At 37.6% G+C, this 13,672-nt stretch overlaps 1 long non-coding RNA gene across 1 annotated transcript; it reads left to right on the top strand.

Moving 5' to 3' along the window:
* The first annotated feature begins 7,587 nt into the window (after positions 1 to 7,587).
* On the top strand, positions 7,588 to 8,043 carry LOC127080291 (uncharacterized). Its single transcript, XR_007788012.1, has 3 exons — positions 7,588 to 7,692; positions 7,771 to 7,808; positions 7,977 to 8,043. It is a non-coding gene; the product is annotated as an uncharacterized LOC127080291 (long non-coding RNA).
* The last annotated feature ends 5,629 nt before the right edge of the window (positions 8,044 to 13,672 follow it).

The following is a 13,672-nucleotide window of genomic DNA, read 5'->3' as shown; positions in this document are numbered from 1 at the left end:
GACCCTCTATCAGAATTCAGAAGGATCATCCCAAAGATCTTATCATAGGAGATCTAGATAAAGGAGTCACTACTAGATCAAGGGAAGTGATCTCACATGGCTGTTTTGTGTCAAAGATTGAACCCAGAAATGTCAAGGAAGCCTCGACTGATGAGTTATGGATCAATGCCATGCAAGAGGAGTTTGGCCAATTCAAGAGGAATGAAGTATGGGAATTAGTTCCTAGACCTGAAGGAATAAATGTCATAGGTACAAAGTGGGTATATAAGAATAAATCTGATGAACAAGGGGTTGTTACTAAAAACAAAGCTAGATTAGTAGCTCAAGGATATACTCAAGTTGAAGGAGTAGACTTTGATGAAACATTTGCTCATGTAGCTCTCCTTGAGTCCATTAGATTATTGCTTGGGGTGGCATGTATTCTGAAATTCAAACTGTTTCAAATGGATGTAAAAAGTGTCTTCCTGAATGGCTACTTAAATGAAGAAGTATATGTTGAACAGCCTAAAGGATTCACAAATCCAAATCTTCCACAACATGTGTACAGATTGAAGAAATCCCTCTATGGGTTGAAGCAAGCTCCCAGGGCTTGGTATGAGAGACTCACAGTGTTCCTCACTGACAATGGATACAGGAAATGAGGTATTGACAAAACTATGTTTGTGAAGAATGAAGGAGGGAAGCTCATGGTGGCACAAATATATGTAGATGACATTGTATTTGGTGGGATGTCAAAGCAGATGGTTGAACATTTTGTTAGGAAAATGCAATCTGAGTTTGAGATGAGCCTTGTTGGAGAGCTGACCTACTTTCTTGGACTACAAGTCAAACAGATGGAAGACTCTATCTTTCTATCTCAAAGCAAGTATGCCAAGAACATTGTGAAGAAGTTTGGCATGGAAAATGCAAGCCATAAAAGGACACCTGCTCCTACTCATGTTAAAATCTCCAAATATGAAAATGGCGTCAGTGTAGATCAGAGTCTATACAGAAGCATGATAGGTAGTCTGCTATATCTCACAGCAAGCAGGCCTGACATTGCATTTGCTGTAGGTGTTTATGCTAGGTATCAAGCTGAACCAAAAGTCAGTCACATAAACCAAGTGAAGAGAATATTGAAATATGTCAATGGCACCAATGACTATGGGATGTTGTATACTCATGGATCTGGATCCATGCTGACTGGTTACTGTGATGCTGACTGGGCTGGAAGTGCTGATGATAGGAAAAGCACATCTGGAGGATGCTTCTTTTTGGGGAACAATCTGATTTCATGGTTCAGCAAGAAACAAAACTGTGTATCTCTATCCACGGCTGAAGCTGAATACATAGCAGCTGGGAGTAGCTGTTCTCAACTGGTCTGGATGAAGCAAATGTTGTCTGAATACAATGTCACACAAGAAGTCATGACATTATACTGTGATAACCTAAGTGCTATAAATATTTCCAAAAATCCTATTCAACATAGTAGGACAAAGCACATTGACATTCGTCATCACTTCATTAGAGAACTGGTGGAAGAAAAAATCATAACTCTGGAGCATGTTACTACTGAAAAGCAATTAGCAGACATTTTCACTAAAGCTTTGGATGCCAATCAATTTGAATGTTTAAGGGGGAAGTTGGGGATCTGTGTTCATGAGAACCTATAGCAAGCAAAGGAGAGGATAGTTCTGACTTGGTGAAGTGTGATGTGGCGAAGACTGGTCTAGTGTGGCTGAAGATGCGTTGCTGATATTTGGATGCTGAAGTTTTTACTGCTTTTTGTGGCAGTCCTCATTGATGCCTGTTTGTAATATTTTGGGCTCTTAATGAGTTCCATGGATTTGTTCATTATCTCATTTATCACAGTTGTGTATGATGATGGTTTGTATCTCCTGAACAATTATGTTTTAACATTTTTAATGTTATAACATCTGTGCTGACATTCTCTGTTAGGCTAATTGACATTTGTTTTGTCTAATTGGTCACCTTTGGTCAATTTTGACTAAAAAGGGGGAGAAGTGTTTATGTGGAGCTGGAGCTGTGAGGAGATGTATGAGGCTGAACAGCTATTATTGGAGGAAGTGCACAGGTATTAAAACAGAATGTGGGATGACTGATATGGTGCACAGGTGTTGATGTTGAAGCAGATGTCAGAATGACATTCTGATTGTTACAGGTGTTATGGTTACAGGTGCAGAATGCACAGATTTAGGGGGAGAAGTAGTACCCTTGTGCGTTTGTGTGTCTTACTAGTTGCATCCATAACTAGTAATTCTGTTTTTGTTGCATAGACTTAGGGGGAGGAGAAGTACCCTTGTGCATGTGTGTATTACTAGTATCTATTTCTAGTAATTATGTTTGCTTCTGCTGCTGTTTAAACGGTTGTTTAACTGCTGATAGTTTTCTTGTGAACAAAAAGGACAGATATATGTTTTAGCCAAAATTTGCCAAAGGGGGAGTTTGTTGATTCTAAGTGTTGGCAGCAATCTTGGTAAAACAAAGAGTGTTCACAAGATGTTATGTGTGATGTCTTAACATGAGATATCCTATGTACCTGCTGGAGCTTAAGAAACATAATCATGCAGGATTGTTTCAGAATGTCATACACAAGGTCATGGCATCTAATATGTGTGTACCTGCTGGAGTTTAAATGAAAGACATGTTCATGCAAGATTGTTTCAAGATGTCATACACAAGGTCATGGCATCTGATATGGTTGTACCTGCTGGAAGCTATAAAATGAATTATGGAATTATGCAGGATTTTTCCAGGATGTCAGACCCGATGTCATGACATCCTGTACACAGAACATTTAGTGTGAATGTATGGTGTTTTGTGATGGCACAATTAATGGCAATCTATGTATGATTGAAGATCTAATTTTCAGGCGCATTCAATCATGGATTACAACCTGATTTACTTATTTTCCAAAGAGATCTAACCAGCTGTCATAAAAAGATTTAATTGGAAAATAGATTTAGGGTTTTCAAGATGTCCAAGCCCAGCTGAAAGCTTATATAAAAAGGGACTTAGAAAACCTATTTTATAACACAACCAATACTGAGCGAAATAGAGAGAGAGAGAGCTAGGGTTTGTGTCTGTTTAGTCGTGAGACTTGTAAGCCATTCAAGTCATCTTTTGATGATTGAATTGGACTGATTTGTGGTTGTAATTTGTCACTCTAAAGCTGTTAAGCAAGAGTGTGTGTCTACTTGATCAAAGCTGTGAAGCAAGATCAAGAGTGTGTCTTCTTGATTGAAACTGTGAAGTAAAATCAAGAGTGTGTTATAGAAAAGTGTTTTCTTTTCTCAAGGGATTGTTGTTTAAGATCACAGGTGTGATTGTAGGGAAGTGAGTGGGTTCTCATATCCAAGAGTGCTTAGGTAGAAATTGCACGGATAGAGATTAGGTGAGAAAGACTGTAACTTGTTGAACTGTACGGAGAGTCTTTGAACTGTTTCTATTTTAGTGAATTTCCTTCCTGGCTTAGTAGCCCCCAGATGTAGGTGAGTTGGACCGAACTGGGTTAACAATTGCTTGTGTATCTTACATTACTATTCTCTATCTTTACTGTGTTTGCATTACTCAGATATTAGTGTCGTGACATTACCTTTGACATCTCATATCTGATACCAGAATTTCATCCACTTTGATTTTTCTCTTACAATTTTAAATACACGAAATGCAGAATTCAAATAAAAACATGATTAAGGAGTGTTAATTTGTATAGTGTTTATAAAAAAAACTAACTATAATTTAAGTTTAGGAGATAAATAATATTGTAGAAGCAAAAAGTCAATAAATCCAAAAGGAACTAAGGTTAAAAGTGATCAATGTCAAAGATCAAACTCAGCAAAACTAACATATGTAATGAAAAAATCTAATGCATTGAAAGTTGAAACCATTTGATTTGATTAGATTTAAACATCGCAAAAACAAATAGAAAATAAACATTAACACTTAAAGGAAGTATATTTTCGAATTCTGAAGATACATTTTCGAACATTTTTTATAGATAAAATATGGGTGTCTCATTTAGGAAGTGTTAAAATATGTGTATAAAAGATGTGAAATTCTGGTATCAGATATGAGATGTCGAAAGTAATGTCACGACACTAATATCTGAGTAATGCAAACAAGATAAAGATAGAGAATAGTAATGCAAGAGACACAAGCAATTGTTAACCCAGCTCGGTCTAACTCACCTACATCTGGGGGCTACCAAGCCAGAAAGGAAATTCACTAAAATAGAATCAGTTCAAAGACTCTCCGTACACTTCAACAAGTTACAGTCTTTCTCACCTAATCTCTACCTGTGAAATTTCTACCTAAGCACTCTTAGATATGAGAACCCACTCACTTCCCTACAATCACACCTGTGATTTTAAACAACAATCCCTTGTGAAAAGAAAACACTTTTCAATAACACACACTTGATTTTACTTCACAGTTTCAATCAAGTAGACACACTCTTGATCTTCCTTAACAACTTTGATCAAGAAGACACACACTTGATCTTGCTTAAGAGCTTTGATCAAGTAGACACACACTCTTGCTTAAAAGCTTTGAGTGACAAATTACAACCACAAATCAGACCAGTTCAATCATTTATGGATGACTTGAATGGCTTACAAGTCTCACGACTAAACAAGACACAAACCCTTATATTCTCTCAATATTTCACTAAGTATTGGTTGTGTGTTGAATCAGGTTTTCCAAGTTCCTTTTTATAGAAGCTTTCAGCTGGGCTTGGACATCTTGAAAACCCTAAATCTATTTTCCAATTAAATCTTCTCATGACAGCTGGTTAGATCTCCTTGGAAAATAAATAAATCAGGTTGTAATCAACGATTGAATGCGCCTGCAAATCAGATCTTCAATCTTACATAGATTGCCATTAAATGCGCAATCACAAAACACCAGACATTCATACTGAATGTTCTGTGTACAGGATGTCATGACATCGGGTCTGACATCCTAGAACAATCATGCATAATTCCATAATTCCATTTCTAATTTCCAGCAGGTACAAACATATCAGATGCCATGACATTGTGTATGACATCCTGAAACAATCCTGCATAATTATGTTTTCCATTTAAACTCCAGCAGGTACACAATATCAGATGCCATGACATGGTGTATGACATACTGAAACAATCCTGCATAATTATGTTTTCCATTTAAACTCCAGCATGTACACAGGATATCTTATGTTAAGACATCACACACAACATCTTGTGAACGCTCTTTGTTTTACCAAAATTGTTGCCAACACTTAGAACCAACAAACTCCCCCTTTGGCAAATTTTGGCAAAAACATATATATGTCCTTTTTGTTCACAAGAAAACTATCAGCAGTTAAACAGCAGTTTAAGCAGCAACAGAAGCAGACACAATGACTAGCTATAGCTACTACTAATACACGCAAGCACAAGGGTACTTCTTCTCCCTCTAAATCTGTGCTACACATACAGAATTACTAGTTATATATGCAACTAGTAAGACATACAAATGCACAAGGGTACTTCTTCTCCCCCTAAATCTGTGCATCACAAACATCTCCTTTGGTAATAACAACACCTGTAACAATCAGAATCATTCTGACATCTGCTTCAACATCACCTGTGCACCACATCAGACATCCCCTTTGACATCTATAAACTGAACAACATTCTGTCTTATAACAAACACATCTCCCTCAATAATAGTTGTTCATCTGTTCAGCTACACCAGCACATACATCTCCACACAGCTCCAGCTTCACATAAAGCTCCACATAACACTTCTCCCCCTTTTTAGTCAAAATTGACCAAAGGTGACCAATTAGACAAAATAAATGTCAATCAGCCTAGCAGAGAATGTCAGATCAGATGTTATAACATTAAAAATGTTAAAACATAATTGTCAAGAGATACAAACCATCATCATACACAGCTATGATAGCTGAGATAATGAACAAATCCATGGAACTCATTAAGAGCCCAAAATATTACATAAAAGCATCAGTAAGGACTGCCACAAATTACACACATTTCAAAAAAACAATAAATATTTCAGCATCCAAACACAGCAGGGGGACCAGCTTCCATAACAACACACATAACAGCCACACCAGAATAGTCTTCATCATAGCACACACCACACACAGTCTTCAACACAGGAAAAACTTCACTTAATCTGAGGAAGAGGCATCATCTTCACTTTCAGAATCAGAGTTGCCACTAGATTGAGTATTGGACCTCTGACTTGAGGTATTGGCATCTGAATTCTTGTTCTCACCAGCCTTCTCCATTTCTTCCTTCTCTAAGCTACCAATAAGAACCTCCAAAGCCTCTTTTCTTGCCTTGGCAACCCTTATACCCACTACGCCAAAAACTGGAATAGACAGCGCACCTTAGAGGGCGCTTTATTACAAAAGCGCACTCTAAAGTGAAGCGAAAAAATAAGGAGCGAACAACTGGAATAGACAGCGCACTTTAGAGGGTGCTTTTGTAATAAAGCGCCCTCTAAGGTGAAGCGAAAAAATAAGGAGGAGATAGAAAAAGCGCCCTCTAAGGTTACCCTTAGAGGGCGCTTTTAAAAAAGCGCTCTATAAGTCCATGTGCATTTCCAGTTTATAAAGCGCTTTTGGAAAGCCTTAGAGAGCGCTTTCATAAGCGCCCTCTTAGGCCCCCTTTAGAGGGCGCTTTTTTTCCACAAGCGCCCTCTAAGGTCCCCTTTAGTAAACATTAAAATTATAACATACTGCGCATTTTGTTATTTCACTCTCTGTTATTTTTGTTCTTTTTCACGTTAGGGTTCTCACTGCTACGATTTTCGCTACTTCTAAGGCGTTCTCCTTTCACCTCTGTTAGATCTACGACGTTTCCTCCTTCTATTAATTCGTTGTTAGCTGTTCGATTTTGACACCATAGGTATTTTTCTAATCTTCATATTACTTGGTTTCTCTTCTGACGTTCGCTATTGTTCATTTTTGGTTTCATTTTTCTTGGTTCATACATTTATTGAGTATTCTCAACAATAATTATTGTGTCGCAATGCTAGCAATGGAGACTAGGCATTATGGGTTAAATTTCACCAACTGTTCCATTTGTTTCTCGATATAGAAAAAGGAGGCAGCAATATCTAAAACACCTTCTACCAATCAAAGGTACACTATGCAGCTTATGAGTGTATTTATTCTAGCATACATAGCGTAGCTAGTAACTTAAGAAGTTTAGGTATGGATGTTATTTGATAGAGTAAATTAGAGTCGACTATTCTTCTGTTAGCTTTCAGTTAGACCATTATACAATTCTACATATATATTTTCTAGTCAATGTTTATCTTTTGTAAAAACTATATGATGAATTTTCAGTTAGACCATACAATTCTACATATATATTCTCTATTTACATTTTTCGTATCTATTTACTTTTGAACCACAGTTATTGTTCTAACAGTAACTAACTTTACATCGGCCCTGTTCAGCTTCGAGCAATTTTGTATCAATTTGACAAATGAGAAGTTACAACAGCATTTCAACCAGGTTTGATTTTTCTACTATCTCCTGGTAAACAATTTCTATAGACTCAAATAACACTTCATTATTTCATTATGCAGCATGTCTTCAAAATGGAGCAAGAGGAATATACAAAGGAAGAAATTGATTGGAGTTATATAGAGTTCGTTGATAATCAAGATGTTCTCGATCTTATTGAGAAGGTGCAACTCACCCTTGCATTTTTGTCATTTTAGAAAAGTTCTATCAGTTTGTCATCTCATTCTTGTTTATAACTTCAGAAACCTGGCGGCGTTATTGCTCTTCTGGACGAGGCCTGGTATGTATTAAATGACAATAGTTCAAATATTTGTATTATAGTTAATGGTTTGTTTATGTCATTTTACATAATGTAAAGTGGCGTTAGCGCATACAAATATATATACTTTGAGCAATAACTATGTTTTATAGTCATTCTTTTATATATTGTCCTACTTATTCTTTGTAGTATGTTTCCAAGATCAACGCACGAAACATTTGCTGAAAAGCTATATCAAACACTTAAGGACAATAAGTGATTCAGCAAACCGAAGTTGTCACGAACTGACTTCACCATCAATCACTATGCTGGTGATGTGAGTAAAATAAATTTTGGTCTACGCAGTTATATCAACCATGAAATAAAAAGTTAAAAGCTTAGTATATATGTCGAACTTTGATTTCAGGTCACGTATCAAACTGATCTTTTCCTTGATAAAAACAAAGACTACGTTGTTCCGGAACACGCTGCGCTGCTCTGTGCTTCCAAGTGCTCCTTTGTTTCAGGACTTTTCCCACCTTTACACGAGGAAAGTACTAAATCAACAAAGTTTTCTTCTATAGCCACTCAGTTTAAGGTCGGTTTTCTTTAAACATGCATATGCTTGAAAATTATAAGTCTTTTGTATATAACTATTGATCATTGTTATTCTTATTGCTTATGGAATGAAGCAACAACTGCAATCTTTGCTTGAAACATTGAGTGCGACTGAGCCACACTACATTCATTGTGTAAAGCCAAATAATCTTCTTAAGCCGGGGATATTTGAGAACAACGATGTGTTACAGCAGCTTCGATATGGGGTGAGTTCAACCCCCATATTAGCCTTGTTCTTTATTATGACATGAATATTTTTGTTTCAAGTTACTTCAAACTCTGTGGATGCCTTTTACAGGGTGTAATGGAGGCAATTAGGATAAGTTGCGCTGGATATCCAACTCGAAAGAACTTTGATGAATTTGTTCAGCGGTTTAGTATAATGGAACCTAAGGTTCTAAAATCATGGTATTTACTTCTCCTTTTTTCCGTGTTTTCTTTTTCTGATCATACAGATGAATGTGATTGTACTGAACATAATTAACCACCTAGATTGTTGTCACGAAATTTTTCCGGTTTTAGATGTTCAAATAACACAACTATATCTGAAATAACTAATAATAAATATATATCTGCAGTCCTCATGAGATGACGGCTTGCAAGAGACTTCTAGATAAAGCAAACCTTAAAGATTATCAGGTAGTAGTTCTTATCTTAATCTCAGTTATAGCATTTTTATTTGCTCGCAGGTTACATTGAATCATAGATGATGATGCTAAAAAATTTCGAACACGCTATGTATGATAATATGGATTAGAATAAAATGTTGTTTGGGTTTCTTTGCAGATAGGAAAGACAAAAGTTTTCCTGAGAGCAGGTCAAATGGCAGAACTAGATGCATGTCGTGCCGAGGTTCTAGGAAGATCCGCAATCGTTATTAAGAAAAAAGCTCGCACATATATTTGTGAGAAACAGTACAAGTTATTGTGATTTTCTGCCATAGAACTACAAAGGGCTATTAAAGGTATCAATTATTTGAATCCTTTTTGATACTATGTATGAATAATCTTGTTATCCATTTTCTAAGTCATTTAGTTTTACGTATCCTATGAACTTAACATAGGACAACTTGCAAGACGTCGGTATGAATGCATGAGAAGGGAGGCCGCATCTTTGATAATCCAGAAACAAATCCGCATGTATCTTTCGAGAAGTGCTTATAAAACTACCTATTCCAAAGCTGTTTGTATTCAAACCGGCATGCGAGGAATGACTGCTAGAAATGAACTTCGATTCAGGAAGCGGACCCTAAGAAGACTGCGGCTAGCAAAAAAAACATACATCTCAGAGATGCTTTTGCTACTTAGTTTTATTTCTTTTTAAGTTATGAATTGGTTGTATATTTAGAATCTTTAGAAGTTAAACGATTATATATCAGTGGATTGTTATATATGTATGGATTGTTGTATATAAGGCTTGTTGAATGCAATGTGTGAAAAAGGGCTTCAAATTATACAGTTTTAGGTGTACTGCTTCAATATACAGGTTGTCTAAAATAAATAAAAAAATATAGCGCTTTTAAAAAAAAAAAATTTAAATAACCACCCACTTTAGAGGGCGCTTTCCAAAATAAGCGCCCTTTAAACCCTTTAAATTTCCACTTTAGAGGGCGCTTTCCAGTAAAAGCGCAATCTAAACCCTTAAAAGTTTCCACTTTAGAGGGCGCTTTCCAGTAAAAGCGTCCTCTAAACCCTTAAAAGTTTCCACTTTAGAGGGCGCTTTCTTTAAAAAGCGCCCTCTAAAGTGGCCTTTAAAGGGCTTAAAGAGCCACTTTAGAGAGCGCTTTCACCAGGAAAAAAAGCGATGTCTTTACCTATGCCAGCGCCAGATTAGAGGGCGCTTTAAAGCACTGTTATAGGCCAAAAAAAGCGCCCTCTTTTCCCTTATTTGGCGTAGTGACCATTATCCAGTTCCTTGCAGGTTTCCTTTAACTGATCAATCAAGCTACCTTGAGATGCAGGCTCCTTTTTGGCAGATGTCATGACAACATCATTGACATGACTTCCCTCAAACAGCTTGTAGTGAATGGATAGAGGAGACTTTCTTCTGCTTGGAATGTCACTTTTGTTGAGAATGCCTGGTTCCTGGCTCTAGATGATTCCACAGATGATAGATGGGAAGGCAATGGGTAGCTTCACAGCATTAGTGGATGCATGTCTGACAATTTGATCAAACATAAACCTTCCAAAGTCAAAGTTTATCCTGGTTCCTATAGCATAGATGATTCTTCCAAGACCAGTGGAGATTGTAGAGATATGATTAGTAGGCACCCAGTTGGCTGAACCAATCTTGTGTAAGATGGCATACTTGACAGTTAGCTTGCCAGCTAATAGGTGATTCCTACTAGGCCATTCCTTAACCTGGCCAGCTGTAATAGTCCTACAGACCTCATTGTCTGTAGCCTCTAAGTCCACTCCTCCATCAGTTTTTCTCCCTAGGAACTTGTTGATTATGGTTGGGGAGAATCTCACACATCTACCTCTTACAAAAACTTTGCAAAATTCCCTGCTACTCTTTTCAGAAATATCCTAAGGGATATTCACAACAAACTCTTTTACTAATCCCTCATAGCATTGGGGCAGAGCAACCACAGTCTTCATCAGTCCAGCAACTTTAATCAATTCCATGACCTTCTTCACCTCAACAACCTCCTTTCCCAGCTCCCTTTCAACAGCAACCCTCCTTTGAATGACAAACTTCCATCTGGCAGCACCATCTTCTAAGTGAAAAGAGATGTTATCTAAGTGCACAACTGCAGCTTTCCCTGGAGACTTCTTAATAGCCTGCTTTTTAGCAGGGGAGATGTCTGGGACGTCGTCTTCGACATCCTCATCAGAGTCAGAACTCTCTCTTTGTTTCCTCTTCTTAACCTCAACCTTACTCCAAGATTTGGAGGGTCCTAAACCAACAACCTTCTTCACTCTTCTTGTTGTCCTCATTTCAGCCACAATCTTCCCTTTTTTGGTCCTCAGTTTCTTTTCTACACTTGGTTTCACTAGATGAACCAAAGTGTCATCTTCTTCCTTAGAACTTTCTTCCTCCAGATCAATAATATCCTCAGCAATTTCATGAGACATACTTGCTGGTTTCTTGCTAGGTAAGTTTTTACCTAGAGAACATAACCCCTCAGCAGCCACTTCCTTTTCTGATCTAGATGAGTCATCATCTTTCTCAGCTTGGGGTTCCACCTCAGGACAGGGGTCCCTTCTGGATAGAGGTAGAGACACCCTTGACTGCATGCCCTTCATTCAGAATCCTAGTAACTAGGTTCCTAATGGTACGATCAACATAGTGCATGTTTTCTTGATGAGGAGATTTATCAGAAATGTTACCTTGCTTACTTCCAGCCATGGAAGAAGGTCCTGGGGCGTCACCTGGTATCACACAGAGAGGAGTAACATCCAACACATCTTAATCTAGAAACTCCATGGAGGGAGTCCTTGCATGATGAGTGGGTTTTGATCCTGAGGATGATGGATGTTGAGACATGTTGTTGAACTTTTGAAAGAAATTTCTTTGCCCTAGCAGAGGTTCTCTGAGAAGTTGGATGGAGATGGAAATGACTGTGTTTAGGTAGCGTGTGCAAATGGCATAGATACTATTTCCAATGTTAGGGAATGATTCATCATTAATGTGGCTCTTTCTTTTAATTGGGCAGACAATATTTTTATTACCTTTTCCACTCCACATTAATTTCCATAATTTCTCAAGAATCCAAATCCCTAATTTCCCTCTTACATATTCAAATTGATTATCATTCAAATCCCTTGCAAACTTGTCAGCTAATTGCATTTCATGCTTTAGAGCTATGAATTTGTCTTCCACAAATTTTCTAATGGAGTGATGACAGCAAATAATATGATTGGTCCAACTGTGCTGAATAGAATTTTTGGGCATAGTTGTAGCATTCAAGTTGTCATAATACAATGTTATGACATCGTGTGTGACATTGTATGCAATCATCAGTAGTTTCAACCAACCCTGTTGAGAACAGCTGCTTCCATCTGCTATATCTTCAGCATAAGCACCATTTTCATCTCTCAAATGTGTAGGAGCAGGTGTCCTTTCACTCTCCATCTCAATCTTTTCAACATTGCTCTTGGCACTTTTTCTTTGAGATAGACACATAGGCACTTCTATCTGCTTGACTGGTAGCCCAAGTCCAACAAAGCTCTTTCCAACTTCAAAATGTGTATGACTATCAACATGTTCAACCATATGATCCAACTTCCTATCCATTTGAGCCATCATGAGCTTTTCTCCTTTGGAAGTGATGTTAAGTCTGAGTTTCTGGTGTGACATCCTTGTCTGACATTTCCCACAGTCTTTCAATTTGGGAGTTTCTCTAGCAGATATAATCATCTTCATCCCTTTCTCCTTGACTGAAGTACATTTTAAGGAGTAACTAATTTGAGACTTCCACATGTAACAGTTGTCTTTGGTCCTGAATCCTTTCATAATCACTTCATTGTCTTTGTTAGTAATCAGACATTCAATTTTGGTGAAGTTAACATTCAGACCTTGATCACATAGTTGACTGATGCTTATTAGATTTGCAGTCAAACCCTTAACCAGTAGGACCTTGTCAAGTTTAGGAACTCCAGGATAATCAAGCTTGCTTATCCCCTTGATTTCACCCTTTGCTCCATCACCAAAGGTTACATAGCTTATGGCATGAGGATGAAGTCCAGTTATCAGGTCTTTGTTTCCAGTCATGTGTCTGGAACATCCACTATCAAAATACCACTCTTCTTTGGCTGAGACTCTGTGGGGAATGTGAGCTATTATACTTGTAACATTATTCTTAGGAATCCATTGCTTCTTGTTAACAAGCCTGTGCTGTTTGGGTTTGGGTTGATAGTGAGACTGATGATGAACAGGGCTAGGATAACCATATAGCTTATAGCATAAGGGCTTCAGGTGACCAAATTTCCCACAGTAATGGCATCTCCATCTTTGGTGTTTCCCTTTCTGCTGTCTTCTCTTCTGATGTTGTGACATATGAGGTGACATCACAAGTTTGCTTTTACTATGGATGCATTTAGGTTTGGCTTGAGGTTTGCAACCAGTGTAACTGCACTCAGGCTTAGATTCATTATACCCAATGCCAGATTTGTCTCCTGTTATTTTTCCAGTTTGGAGAATCTTGTCTAGGGAGTCAGATCCATTGTTTAACATTCTTACATACTTGGTCATCTCTTCTAGTTTAGAATTCAAGAACATAGCTTCAGTTTTTAACTTGGAGATGGTTTCCACATGGTCTGCCTTCTCATTCTCCAGTTGTACTA

This window comes from Lathyrus oleraceus, chromosome 5 (assembly GCF_024323335.1).
Source record: "Lathyrus oleraceus cultivar Zhongwan6 chromosome 5, CAAS_Psat_ZW6_1.0, whole genome shotgun sequence".
Lineage (NCBI taxonomy): Eukaryota > Viridiplantae > Streptophyta > Magnoliopsida > Fabales > Fabaceae > Lathyrus > Lathyrus oleraceus.
The sequence above is the reverse complement of the archived record's forward strand: the minus strand, read 5'-3'. Positions and strand labels throughout refer to the sequence as shown.